Source organism: Carlito syrichta, unplaced genomic scaffold (assembly GCF_000164805.1).
Source record: "Carlito syrichta isolate Samal-C Ts95f unplaced genomic scaffold, Tarsius_syrichta-2.0.1 Scaffold316371, whole genome shotgun sequence".
NCBI classification, from domain to species: Eukaryota; Metazoa; Chordata; class Mammalia; order Primates; family Tarsiidae; genus Carlito; species Carlito syrichta.
The window spans coordinates 34193-48993 of NW_007260467.1; the positions used below are offsets into that span (position 1 = coordinate 34193).

The window sequence follows — 14801 nt, forward strand, 5'->3', positions numbered from 1 at the left end:
GTTTTTCAGGGAAGGTGGGGTTGCTTTTGCTTTGCTTGTACTATCTCCTGTTCTTCCTTTAAGGGTCCTCTGGCTTTGTTCACTTTTGGGGTTGGAGTGTGGGCTGCAGGCTGTACTTTTTGCAGTTTTGAGGTTTAATTGAGAGGGAAAGTGTGATTCAGAATCTATATGCTGATTTCAGCATCCTCAACAGGTGTATGAACACACTGGAGTCTATTTCCCACTGCCTTACAATCTGTCTGTGCAGCAGTATATAGGTTTGTACCTGGATCAAAAGGAGGTACAAAAGAGGAAAATAATGGAGGAGGTAGGGGTCAATAGGAAGTTAGAAAGAGAGAAGAGTGAGAGGGAAAACAGACATACATACCAACTAACAGGTGAAAAAGAGACACAAGGTTGGAGAGAAGTGAAAAAACCACACAAGCCAAATTCCCTAAAGAATACTCATAGCTACACAAAGGCAGACCAATAAAATCATGGAACAGATAGTGTAAGTCAGAAAGCAAACAAAAGTGAGCAAAATAAACAGTCAAAATGATACAATCAAACTCAAAATAATAGATCAGACTAGCTCTGGAATCTTTCCTGAGTGTCTAAATTCTCTTCAGCTCTGATCTCCAGTGTCTCCCCTTAGTTTTCGTTGTAGGCAGCTAGATTTACTTGCAGTTTGGGTTTGCTTTTTTAGCTTGCTGCCTGGGAGGTCTGTGTCGCTTAGTTGCCTTTGTCTGATTCAGCATAGGGGAGGTGCTTTGTCTCCTGTTTAGCGACATTACCTTGCCAACCCACTTTCTACTCCCCCACCCAGATCTTGACCAAAGCTTTAAGTAAAGATGTGCTCTTCTCTCTTCTGTATAAAATTTTATGAAATGAAGGCAAAGGAATTTTTACATCTTGCTGTAAAATGCTGCCCAGTGTTCTAGAGACGGTGGTTGCCCAGGCCCCCTTCACTGTCCAGGTCCCAAAAGACGCTTGTTCATGAACTGCCTCTTCACAAACCAAGTCCACTACTTGCTGGGTTTATTATTCTAAAGGTCAAAATTTTCTCAAAGTCTTAGTCCAGTCTGTTGCCTTAGCTGTTGTCTGTAGGCTCTCATCACTTCATCTTTCTGTTTGTTTCCAGGCTTGGCATAAATTGTATTAAGTGGAAAACTAGGTTCTCCAGGAATGGAAAAATTAGTGATTCCCAGTGTATACATTTTTTTCTCACCTTGGCTTTTGGAATTGCACTATTGGAATTTCTTCTGACACTCAGAAATGTAGAGAGTTATATATAGCAAGGTCCTATCAGCTTCATTCTTAATTTCATAATTTTTTAAGAAGACATTGGTCTTGAAGTAATAGATGGCTTCATGCACAATGTCTGTATCTTTTGTCTATCTGGGGCAGATCCTTTGAACTGACCTCTGATAGGTAGAAGTGCCATGTTCCTTATGAGCTTAGTGTCAGGGTCCATGAGAGAATAGTGGTAAGCCGGCATCTTTGTGGTGCCTGGGTTTCCAAGTGGTATTTATGTATCATGTAGGAGGCACAATTTTTGCTTTAGTATATTCTGTCAATGGTTAGGTAAAGCAGTTGTGACAATTTTCACTCCCATAAGCAGTGTATAAGTGTTTTCCAATTGCACCATACTTTCATCAGTACATAGTATTTTCCATTTTTTTATTGTTGTCATTACAATGAGTTGTAGTTTTTTGTTTTGTGATTTTAATTGTAATTATTTGATGTTTTCACAATGTTGACAGAATTTAATTATTTTTTTCACTTAGAGACAAGGTTTCACTATGTTGTCCAGGCTGGACTCAAACTTTTGGGCACAAGGAAACCTTCTGCATTAGCCTTCTGAGTAGCTGAGACTACAAGCATGTGACACTGTGCCTGGATCTTTCATATTTTTATTGGGCATTTTGACATTCTTTTTGGTGTAACATCCTTTAAAATATTTTATTCATTTGGATAAAATTGGTTTTCTTTTAAATTTATTTGTCTAAGTTCATTATATATTCTGGATACTAGTTTTTATATATATATGCAAATATCCTTTTTCACTCCATGATATTCTTTTTCAGTCTCTTAAGTCTTCTGATGAATACAATTTCTTGTTTAAATGACATACATCAGTCTATATTTTCCTTTGAATTAGTGCTTTTATGTCTTGTTCAAAATGCTTATATCAAGGGCATGAAGATATTTTCTTATGTTATCTTCTGGAAGTTTTGTTTTTCCTCTTACAGCATTCACATTAAGTCTAAAATCTAATCTGCTATTGGTCTTATACCCTTTACTGAAAGGTTGATTCATTCCCCACTGAACTGCAGTGCCACCTTTGCTATATATCAGGTGACCATACATGTATGAGTCAGTTTCTAGACTCTCTGTTCTGTTCTATTCTACTTGTCTATACTCACACCAACACCACTGTTTGAATTTCTCCACAATAATTTGTAATATCTGCTACTGTAAATTTTCTAACATTGTTTTTTAAAGATTGTCTTGGCTACATTGTCTCCTTGCAAGTCCACATAAATTTTAGAATGTACACATACTCTCTCTCTCTCACTCTTTTTCTCTCTCCTGATGGGATTGATTTGGATTTCATTGTCTGTACAGATCAATTTGGGGGAGTTTACATCTTTATAACATTGTATCTGCCAATCCACGAGCATGATATGTTCTTCCATCTATGCAGACTTTCTTTAATTCCTCTCATTCATAATATATGTTTCTGCTTAGAGGTCTCACATATATTTTATACATTTACTTATAAGTATTTTATGTTTATTGATGACATTATTTTTAAAAATTTTCTAGTACTTATTTCTGAAAAGTACAATAAACTTTTGGATATTGAAAGGTATCTAGATATCTTGTTAAATCAACTTGTCAATTCTAATAGTTCATCTGAGGATTCTTTGAATACTCTATGTACATTTAGTCTACAAATAATAACAATTTCTGTTCTCTCCAAACATACCTTTTATTTTATCTTCTTGACTTATTATATTAACTACTATATTAATTATACTAGTAGTATTAGTGGTATTAATTATACTAGTAGTGTTTGATGTAGATATTTATAGATATATTTTATCAAATTAAGAAAGTTCTATTCCTAGTTTCTCAGTAGGGGTGTGTGTGTATGTGTGTGTGCATGAGAAAGAATGTCAATGTTTCCAACATTTTTTTTACATTTATTTTTATCCTTCATATTTTTAAAGTCAAGAATCACATTGATTCATTTTCAAGTGCTAAAGTGAATTTTTTCTTTATCAAACACACTCAGTTTTGTTGCTACATATTGACCTTTTAATATAGCACCGGATTTGGTCCAGTAATAATTTGTTTGGAATATAAATCATACTTTTAAAAGTAACTACTAAATATCCGATTGCTTGGTATAATATGAATGGGTTCTTTTCCTCACACCCTTTCTAGCACCAAATGCTGTTCCCTTTGCTTCTTTTCTCATCTAGCTGATAGGTAGACAATGTTTTTGGCTTTTTTTTTGACAGTGAGAAGGTTAATTACCTTTGCATAATTTTATTGGTGATGTTTATGTTCTCTTTTGTGACTTTTATATCCAGGTTATATATTTTTTGACTTCATTTGGACATTTTTCAAGTCAGTGTGTACACTTTCATTAAAATAATGATAATAAGTCTTTGTGATAGATATTTTAAATTTTTTTTCCCTCAATATATTGTCTTTTCATTTCATTATGCTGTCTTTGGCTTTATAGAAATGTTGACTTTTTATATGGATTTTTTTTCCTTAAATTCAATCTGGAATTAGTCTTTGGTTTCAGAATGCACCATAACTCAAACTTTTGCAAATTCATCAACTATTTGGTTTCATATATGACTCTGTAATGTATCCGGAGGTTTTAATAATATAGGTTAAATTAAGAGAGTCTAACTTTATAAAAGGACAATCATTATATATTAAGTTTTTAAATAAATGAACTAAAACATCATATGTGATGCACTTCCTTTGGTAGGATCTATTTCTGGACTTTATATTGTTTTGCCATTTTCTCTACCCATCCTCATGGTCATGCTATCTTTAATCTATGAAAATCCTGCAGTCAAGCCTAACTACTAAGTTTTCGTCAAAATAAAGTATCCATTTCTATGAAAAGGTCAACTTGGCAATGAAAAACAGGACTGTAAACACATTACATTTTAAATGAAAAACATAACTGGAATGAAAGAGAGTTATGGCAATATTTTCCAGATGAAGGGACCACATTGACTGTGTACAGGCCGTTTAATCAATATTTCTTAAACTTAGTTGCCCACTGGAGTAACCTGGGAGCTTACGAAACTGCTGATGCCCAAGTGAGTGTTCAGAATAATTAGTCAGTGAAAACCAGGCATTAGTGTTTTCTAAAACTTTCGAGACGATTCCAATGCTTAGTCATATGTGAGAACCAGTGTTTTAGAAAAGGATGAGTCTACTGTGAATGAAAATGCAGAAAAAAAAGGAAATCCTTAGTTCTTGCTAAGTGTGTAGCCAAGCTCCTTTTGCAAAATTAAAGTTAATTTTTCTTAATTCAATGATGAATTGGATTTAAGATTCCTGGGCTACTTCAGGAATAAGTGCAGGATGAGGTATGTGTGCATGTAGGGTGGGGGAAGGAATAAGGATACTAACCTAGTGAAAGTCACTTCTAAAATTTTTAGAAAATAAAGTCATATGAGCCGTTTATAGTCCAATCTAATTCTATCCTCAGTAGTGGGAGAAAGAAAGGAGGAGACAGGGTGAAAATATGCATGAAGAAGAGTGTGGTACTTTGGTGAAATCGCCTAAGAAAACAGGTTGTCCTTGGCCTATATTACCCATGTCTAGTCAGTGCGCTCAACTCAGGATACAAAATGGGGTACACACATGTAAGTGACCCAGATTACTAAAACCAGTGACCCTTCTCCTCAGGTAGTCATCTTATAAGTGACAAGGCCAAATAATTCATGGCTTCATGTGCCGCTTTTGGCAAGCGACTCCCTAATTGCTCCTGTTTTTGCATGGACTCTGTGCAGGATGGAAAAGCAAGTCTCCAACTTGCTTGCGGATTTATTGACCACAGAGTCCCTCCTCACCTTTCACCTTCTAGGCCTTGCCCACTTTATTTTAGAGACACAAGCTGGGAACAGCACCTTTTTCCTTGTCTCTAAGGATGGGCTGGGCATTTTGACAGTGTCCCCTTACAACCAACCCACGCCAAGGTGTCACTGTTTCTGTGTGTTCCACTCACCGCCCCTCCGCACCTGTCTCTCCCCGCTACCCCAACCTTGCATGCCTATCTCCTTGGCTGAGACACACCAGATCCCCAGCGAGCTACCTGCTTGGGAGAGCATCAAATGGACCCCAGGGACTCACCTGTCTCCCAAAGTTTGGGATGTGGGAAAGGCAGGGCACATGGCAAGTGGTTATGGCTCAGTTGGGGGGTCCGGAGGAGACCCGGGAAGACGTGCTCAGAATGTATTTACCAACATCCAGAGTGCTGGTAGGACCTGGATGTCTTGCTTTTGATAGTGTGGGAGTTATACACAGAACCCTTCTACTTTCCGCAGGAGCTGCCACCTGGAAGTTGGCACGGGATTGAGAAAAGTTGTTGTGATGCTGAGCGGAAGAGCAGCAGGGGACGGTCACTGCCCCCTCCCTGCGTGGGGAGGGTGGAGAACAACACAGGGTGAGTCTTAGGGAGGCGGGGGTACTTCTCGCAGGGAAAGCTGCAACCCAAGTTTTCCTTTGGGGCCAAGTAGATACCGGTGGGGGATTTTTTCTTTTCTTTTCTTTTTTTAGTAAGCCACTGGATATCAAATTTTGTTATAAGATGATAACTTGTTTTAAAAATTAAACACAAAGAAATGGCCTGATTGCTTTAAAAGAAATATTGTGGTATTTTGAGGGAAGGAGACAAAGAAGGAAGATAGGATAATAGGAGTGATGGTATGAGAAAAGCGTGCCTTGTCACGGTGTGGCCAAGTGCAGAGTTAAGACATTACAGAAACAAATAACAGAGTACCATATGTTCTCACTCATAAGCGAACCTTGAACAATTATAATACTACTATAAGAAAGCGATTGGCAGTAGTGGGAAACTGTCAGGGGAGGGTGGGGTGGGATTGGCAGTTGAGGGAAACTGCTAGGGGAGAGAGGGGCATACCTCATCAAGGGTACCTGCATAATCAATGTTTGAATGCCTAACCTTGAATCGTACCCCACATCTTTATAGTAATAATAATAAAAAAATCTAAGTTTCTCTTTTTTTCACTGCTATGCTGAAGGAAAATATCATAGGGGTAGTTATAAAGGCTCAGTGTGCCTGGAGCAGAGCAAAGTGGAAAATCAGTAAAGCAGCAGAAATGAAAAGTCAGGGTTTTGCAGTACTTCTCACCCCTATGCACGTGTAAAATTCATTTGTACTAAATCTTCTGGTGTTTGATAGTCTGGCCTACATATGCAAATACTTGTAAACCAGGATTGGTCTTTAAAACTGTAAATGAAAGTAGCTGTTAAGCTTTCCCCAAGGATGACATTTCAGCAGCCTGAATCTGCTCTTCTTGCCTTTGAAATGCACCAAATTGTGGACATCAAATAACAGGACTGTTCCAAATTTCTTTATGTGCATTGCTGATTGCTGAAAAGGACAGAGGTATGTAGTCACTGTCCAAGTGTATTCCTGAAGTGTGGTCAAAGGCAAGATCACAAAAGAAAACAAAAATGAGTAAGAAACACAAGAGGGAAAGCGAGGGAGGGATTGACAGTTGAAAGAAAATGCCAGGGGACGGAGGGGCACACGTCATCAACAAGGGCGCCTGCATAAAGAACATCGGTATAGCTAACCCTGAATTGTACTCCACAACTTAAAATGAAATGAAATGAAATGAAATAAAATATTAGAAACAGAATAATTGAGTATGTTACAGACCAGCAAAGAGTTCAGGAGATCTTAGAGAAGGATTTCTCCAGAATTTTAGTAAGGTCTTGGTATTATTACAAGTTGTACAAGTTGGTAATGATGTCTATAAGTCACAAAACAATAGTGCCTCTCTCAATGTCTGGGAGAAATCAGTTATTATTTTGAATGTAAACGACAATAATCTTTTTTTCACCCCATTAATAACTAATGCCTCTTAGATGAAAAACACTTAAGTAGAGTGCCCTTAGCATTAGATAATAGAATTGGCTTTAAGTAGATACCCTAAAATAATAATGTCAAAAATACATATTGGGTAGCTTTATATGTTACTTGAAAATTGCTATTGTTTGTACATTTTGTTGGCCAATAACCTTGTAGGTATGATTATCTGAAATATATGCAGAAGATTATCTACTCTAAATGTGTTGCAGAGAATTGTTCTGGAAAAAAATTTATAAGTGGGAATGAATTCTACAAATTAGTTCTATTTATCATTGTACTACTTCTAAATTTACCAGTGCATGGAGGAAAGGAGAAAAGGGCCTAAAAATGTATTCTCAAAACTAGACTGATGTAAGTTTATGTGTGTTGAAAATGGTTAGTTCACTCTACATCCTAAAGAAAATTCAGTCTTCCTTTATGTAACTTTTTATTTCATATTTGATGCTACTGTTGAGAGTTACTTTAAAAATGCAACGATTTATTTGTAATATTTTCATCCATGAAATTAAGTGTGTATTAGAAATCTTAGTAATTCAGCTGGGGTAAATGATGGGTCCAACAGGTTATCTAAATTTCAAAATCTGTATCTATCTTTTCAGTAGGTCCTTATAAGGGCTTAGAGATCTTTACATACTCTTTCAGATGTAAAAGATAAACTAATACTTGCTTTGGGTATTTTAGTTTCTCTACCTTTACAAGACCAGGATTTTTGTTTGATATTTTTGATGTTTTTGATTTTGTTAATTCTGAAATTTAAGGAGTTACTGATGTAAATAATGTTTTTTTGTAATCAATTGCTTTGCACAGCAAAAATATAATGTGGTAGGGCTAAAGGTGATGCTAGAAAAAGTAAACTTAACAACTCGTTACACTAAGTAATACCTATGCTCAATCTCCTCTCAAAGTATATGATATATATGTACATATTAAAAAAAGTATATGATATATTTTTATATATATGTATATATATAAATTTAGGAGTGTGTCTAGACTTAGTGAAATGGCAAGAAAAATTTTAGTGTGTTATTACCATGCCTCGAGGGATGTAAAATAAATTTTACATAAGATGTGTAATTATATTTTAGTGGCACTATTGGAGATTATTTCTAACATTGTAATAAACAGGAGACTTGGAAAAAATATCTGAGGACACAAAGATGATTGTTATAATATGCAATGATAATATAGGTTTATGCTTCATTAGATTGATTTTATACAATGGTTTTGGTTTATTATTTGAGGTGAAGTCACAACAATTAGGAACTTTATTGGGTTCCTCAATGGGTGTGAAAAACTCCCATCACAACTGCAGATTCTGAACTAACTTCCTCAAGGGACAATACTTTTAAATGATTACAGTCTGCATACATGACTTCATAAATCGTAATATACTACCATAAGAACTCCTATGTCTTGGATGAAAAATATTTGCTTCAAAATGAATAACCTAAAACAAAATTTCACTCTCTCAGACACAAACTTTAGACAACTTAAAGGCAAAATCTGTTTTTAATGACATTTCAATGTAATGTATTTATAATTATCATTTCTTTGTTAGATACAGCAAATACAGGCTTTGATCTCCTGTTGATTATAATGCTTTCCTGTAATTAGAAGTATCCCAGTAATACACACATTCTCATGCTGTTAATCTCTTCAAGTCAGATGCACTTTAAATTCTCTGATTTCTCTTATGATATTTTTATGGTTTATATTAATTTGGATCTCTTGCTACATCTTTAAATCTTTTACTAACACAGAATGATACATGAATAATTGAGTAAAATGTTCCTATGCTTATATATCATGAAAGGTTTTTTAATCTATTGAACATAAAAATAAATTCAGATTTTTTTTCTTCAGAAGAAAATAAGCTAAGAGATTTCTCTAAAAAAATGGAAAAAGATTATCCTTGTCATTTTGAAGTCTACTATAACAAGGATCTTTCTAGTAACCAATTTCACATCGATATACTTTATATTTTATTGTTATTCCTAACTATAAAGTATTATGTCCAAAGTTTGATAGATTTTATTTTGCTCATACATAGTGATTATAAAGAGCCTATTGTAAACAATAATATATAAATGGGAGGCTAAATAACTTTTAAAACACACTAGATTTATGTATTTAGTATTTTAGCTATTTTTATTAAGAGCAAGAATGCAATAGAGTTTAAGTTATTTTTTTCAGCTTGAGCTAATGGTCCTAAAATACACCCTTATAGTAGTATACCACTAACAAGTGGATATTTGCAGAATAAACCAAGCATCAATTTAGTCAAAGATATTGAGGATTTTGCAAGGAAAAATGTTGGTAATAAATCAGAAGACATTTTGAAAAACCATTTTTTCAGAACTACCAATTATTTTATTTGAAAATATTTTCTTACTAAGCCATTAAATATCTAATGAGTCACTTTTATAATAAAGTCTGTACTTATCCATTACAGGAAAATTATATGCTCTTATCATCCTGCATTACTGGGATAGTTCATATTTGTAGAAGACTTGCTTTGGTATATAAAAGCAAAAACAAAAACATTGACTGTTAAGATTTTTCTTATCTTTACTATGTAAGAAATATTCTATATAGAGATATGTGAAGAAAGTTAAAGGTAATGTTTTTTATAGATGATAGCTATTAAAGTATGTTGTACTATATTGTAAATTTTATTCTGTTTTCAGAAAATTGGGTATGACAGCAGCCCTATTGAAAGAATAATTAGTCCCAAGACTAGAAAACTAGAGAATAATTCATTTCCACTCTGGATTACAGATAGAGTCATGGAATGAGAGAAACATTTTTCATGCAAGTTATTTAGCATTATACCAACAATATTTTCAAGTCTGTGTTCTTAATTTTCTCTGATATTATAGCAAACTAGATTATTTCCCCCAAGAAGACACTTAGAAATTGTACATGTTGAATTATTGGGTACATGTGACTTGAGACTGAAGACAACTTCTAAGTTCTTACTTAAAGTTTTGCATAAAGTATGATAGCTACTTGCAATTTGATAAATTTAGCCAATTTACCTTGACATTCTGTAATTCTGAGCTCTAAGTTCCTCTATATAGAAATTCTGTTCATCATTAAAGTGAAATTGAAAGTAATAAATATGAACTCTAATGGTTCTGTGAAATTGTAGTTAGTTAGCAGGGAGGTATCTAGTGGTGTGCCGGAGCTTGCTGGCATTGACCCAAGAGATCCAATTTTGTGAGTCTCATAGGTAAAGAGGTCACTCTACGTTCAGTGACATCATATTGGTACCTTGAAGTTATCACGTGACATTATTTATAGCATGGAAATTGGCAAATATTACTAATCAGGGCTTCTTTTTTTCTTCTTTTGAGAGCTAGTTATTAAATATTTTCCAGGCAATATGGTAAATATTTACTAATACTGAATTTATTTATTAATGATGAGAGAAATACAAAAAATACATTATATTGAGACTGTATTTAGGTAGGTTTGCATTCCACTCCAAGTAACAGAATAATCAGCTAATTGTGGCCTTAACAAGTTTTATATAACTGATCTGATGGTAGGCTGTTTCTGGCATTGATTTGACATCTCAGTGATATCAGGAATGGTGTCTTGATGATTCTTTTGACCTTTTTTTTCTGATTACAAGTTGACAGCCACTGTTCAGGCACCATTTAAGGCCAGAAGAAAGCTACCAGAAGAATTTCTTCCAGACTTCCTTCTAGCAGACTGGAGCTTGTGTCTCATGGCAAGAACTGCTGTGTTCTGTGGCCACCATTAGGTGTAAGGAATACTGAGATTGTAAAGGTTTATCTTTTATAGGCTCTATGTGAATTTTGGTAAAGAACAAGAGGGGTTGCAAAATACTACAAGAAAGGAATTGGCAGTAGTGGGATACTGCCAGGGGAATGGCGGAGCAGGGGAGACACAACATCAATAGGGTACCTGATCTCAAACCAGGTGAAGTGGGAACTGACGGAAGGCCCAGACTTCACCTGTATTGTGACCACTTGTATACCTTATCCTGAATTGTATCCCCCATATTTAAGATAAAAAAAGAAAAAAAAAAAGAAAATTGAAATGGTGTTAGGACAGCCAGTCATCCAAACTGGTTTACTCCATTAGCTCCTTAATAGTTGAGTCTTGTGTCATAGGGTGTATATGGTGCTTCTTAAGCACCTCAGTTGTTTTTGTTTATGCAATCATAAATTTATATTATGCTTGTCTCATGAGTTATTTCTTTTAACTTAAAACAGATGAAGCCCATCATAGCACATGGACTTAAAAAAGTAATAGTTGTGGCTCATTGTCCCTAGTTAAGGGACATGATGCCACGTCTTGAATTCTGTCATTCAGTGAAACCTGACTTGTCCAAGCCCATGAAACTGACATGCTATTTTGATAACGGATATAATTTCACTCTGACATATGACCACACATAAAAGGATACCCAAAGACAAGTATAGAATATGCATCATCGTGGTATATTTATCGACTATATTTTAGTCAAATGAAGCTGACTGCGATGGCCATTTGTAAACACCTTCAGGGAGTGTTCTATTATTATGGTAACTGAAAACTGATCCATATGAGAAGGAAATTTTAATGTAAAATGCTCCCATCTATCCTGCCCCTTCTCTCACTGCATGTTTGTGTAACATCATTTGAGTTACTAATGATGAGCTATTAATTCTAGAGTTGTATTATTTAAGGTGGAATATTCAATTATTATCATGTGTCTATCCTGAAGAAATTGTCTTTCACTTGTCAAACCATCACACAAATGAACAGAAAACAGGAAAAAATAAATTATTTTGTGTTTTGACTGTCAAATGTGACAATTTTACGTGAATGCATTTAATTTGAAGAAACTCTGACACAAAGCAAATAGCAACACAAATTAAATTCATAGTATGAGTTGGGTAAAGATTAAAAGTTAAACGAACTTCAACCCAGGAACAAAAAGGTAATAGCTTTGGCCTAGTGGAGAAGTCACTGGATACCTTCTAAATTAAAGAAATATTGGTCAGGTTCTTCAGAAAACTCACAAGTAGGAATTAGCTTTTGTATATGACTAGATTTAGAGGCTACAGTATAACTCTGATTTTCCTGTGGTAATTGTCTACCCTAAACATTATAACTACCCTAGGGAAATTTTTAGGAAATATGACTGCCTGAGCCTCTCTTACAGAACCTTCTATTTATTTTGAATGTCAGGGTAGGGGGTGGGGACTGATATCTGGGTACTGTGGATCCACTGGGAATTCTAATGAGCAGTGGTTTTGACAAGTCCTGGAATCAGATTTTGAATCATCACAGGAAATTTTTTGGTTGTCTGCTCTGTGGTGACAATAGAAGATCCCTGTCTTTTCCATGACGGTAATATGTGATGATTCATCTCAAAATTGACAATTGCTCAATGAGTTATATTAACCAAGGTTGTCAATGCCCTCCTTCTAGACTCTCTATAAAAACACTCAATGTCTATTATATCTGTTGTGATAAAAGTTAGACATAAGAAGACTTGTGGGTTAAAAGAGTGGAAAATAACCTGAAAACCAGAACTAGCTGCTTGAACTTGCCTTAATAGTCTTATTAGTCATTCATAACTAAATGTGAAATAAATAACTTCAGTTACATTCTTGCTAAAATTCATGTAAGATGATTTATATTGCCCAAATTGGAATTTTAGTTGGGGGTAGGTGGAAGAGAAGTGTTTTATAGATGTAGACTTCAAAATGTGCTGTTTGACAACAAAACTAATCCCAGGGATGTGATTTGTTTGGCATGCAGAATGTCGATGAAAGAGTGGATTCTTTAGAGTGTGTGCATTTAAATTCTTTTGAGCCCCAATACTCCCTGTTATACTGGAGCAATATGTAACACTACTCATATTTTTTCTTTGAACTCAGAAGGCATTTTTCCAGTTTCACCAGTTTCAGAGTTTAGCAGTAGAATATGCACACTCTACCTTAGTGTTATGTTATAGGAAATATGGAGGGAAAACTAAGTTATATCAGAAATGAGGCATAATAAAAATTAAGATATAGATATATGTAGGTCATTATAATACAGTAAGAAATCAATCTGTTTTTTCTCTTTGTATTGTACCTATAGTTATCACTACACCAGACAAGAGAGGTAAGAGTAACTATTTCTCCTATTTATTTTTCCTTTTCCTTCCCAAACTAACCTTCCCATCTCCCTCTTGAACCTCTTCTCTCAGAATTCAAGTTAGTGTTATCAGTACTGTAATAAATTAAATTACAATATAAATAGACTTCTTTGGAATGGCTTCATTCCTCTGCACCAATTTTGCAGCATTAAACCCAAGGGGAAATGTGTTCCAAGTTTCATTATGGCAATTTTCAATTCAATTTTTTGATAAATCTTGCACACATTTTGTACTGCTTATACTTTATTTTACAACATTACTGCTATGTTTAAAAATTAGCTACTTTAAAATTAGATTAGTGAATTGATACAAGGACTAGCTGATACCATCATTAAAAAGTAGGCAAAATGCATTAACAGATATCTCTCAAAAGAAGATATACGAATGACTCTCAGACTTATGAAAAAATGCTCAACATCACGCATCATCAGGTAAATGCAAATGAAAACCACAACGAGATACCATCTTACACCAGTCACAATGGCCATTATTTAAAAAATCAGAAGACAACCAATGATGGCACAGAGCAGAGAAAGGAGAATACTTATACTCTTTTGGTGGAAGTGTAAATTAGTACAAGGAAAATGTAGTAATTACTCAAAGAACTAAAAGTAAATATACCATTTGATCCAGCAATCCCACTACTAGGTATCTATCCTATGAAACATAGGTCATTATATTAGAAAGACGCATGCACCTACATGTTTACCACAGTACAATTCACATTTGCAAAGATGTTGGATCAGCCTAAATGCCCATCACTCAATCAGTGGATAATGAAAATGTGGTGTATATACACTATGGATACTATTCAGCTATCAACAAGAATAAAATAATGTCATTTGCAACAACTTGGAAGAAATTGGAGAACATCATCCTAAGCAAACTAACTCATAAACAGAAAAAATAAATACCTCATGTTCTCATTTATAAGCGGGAGCTAAACTAAGGATTTGAAAGACATATAGACTGGTATGATGGACGGTGGAGACTCAGAAGACGGGGGAGAAGGGGTTGAGGGACAAAAAAATCACCTATTGAGTACAATGTGTAGAGGTAGGGGTTGTGGATACTCTTTTTTTTTTTTGAGTTGGAGTCTAACTCTGTCGCCAGACTGGAGTGCAGTGGCCGCTCCCGGCCACCGCAGCCTCGCCTGCTGGGCTCCGGCGATCCTTCCGCCTCAGCCTTCCGAGTAGCCGGAACTACAGGCATGCGCTACCACGCCCGGCTGATTTTTTGATTTATTGTAGAGATGAGGTCTCGCTGCCCAGGCGGGTCTCGAACCCGCGGGCTCAGGCAATCCACTCACCCCAGCCTTCCAAAGGCCCGGGATTACAGGTTGAGCCACTGAGCCCGGCTGTGGATACTCTTAATGCCCAGACCAAAAAGTATTTGTATCCCCCAAAGTCACTGAAATAAAAAAGGAAATAAAATAAGATGGCAAAAAGGAAATATTCAACAAATTAGTATACCTAAAGAAACTGAAGGTTATCAATA

At 35.3% G+C, this 14801-nt stretch overlaps 1 pseudogene; it reads right to left on the minus strand.

Annotated features, from left to right (window-relative positions):
• Positions 1-944: 944 nt before the first annotated feature.
• On the minus strand, positions 945-1477 carry LOC103276784 (annotated as a pseudogene).
• Positions 1478-14801: the final 13324 nt, after the last annotated feature.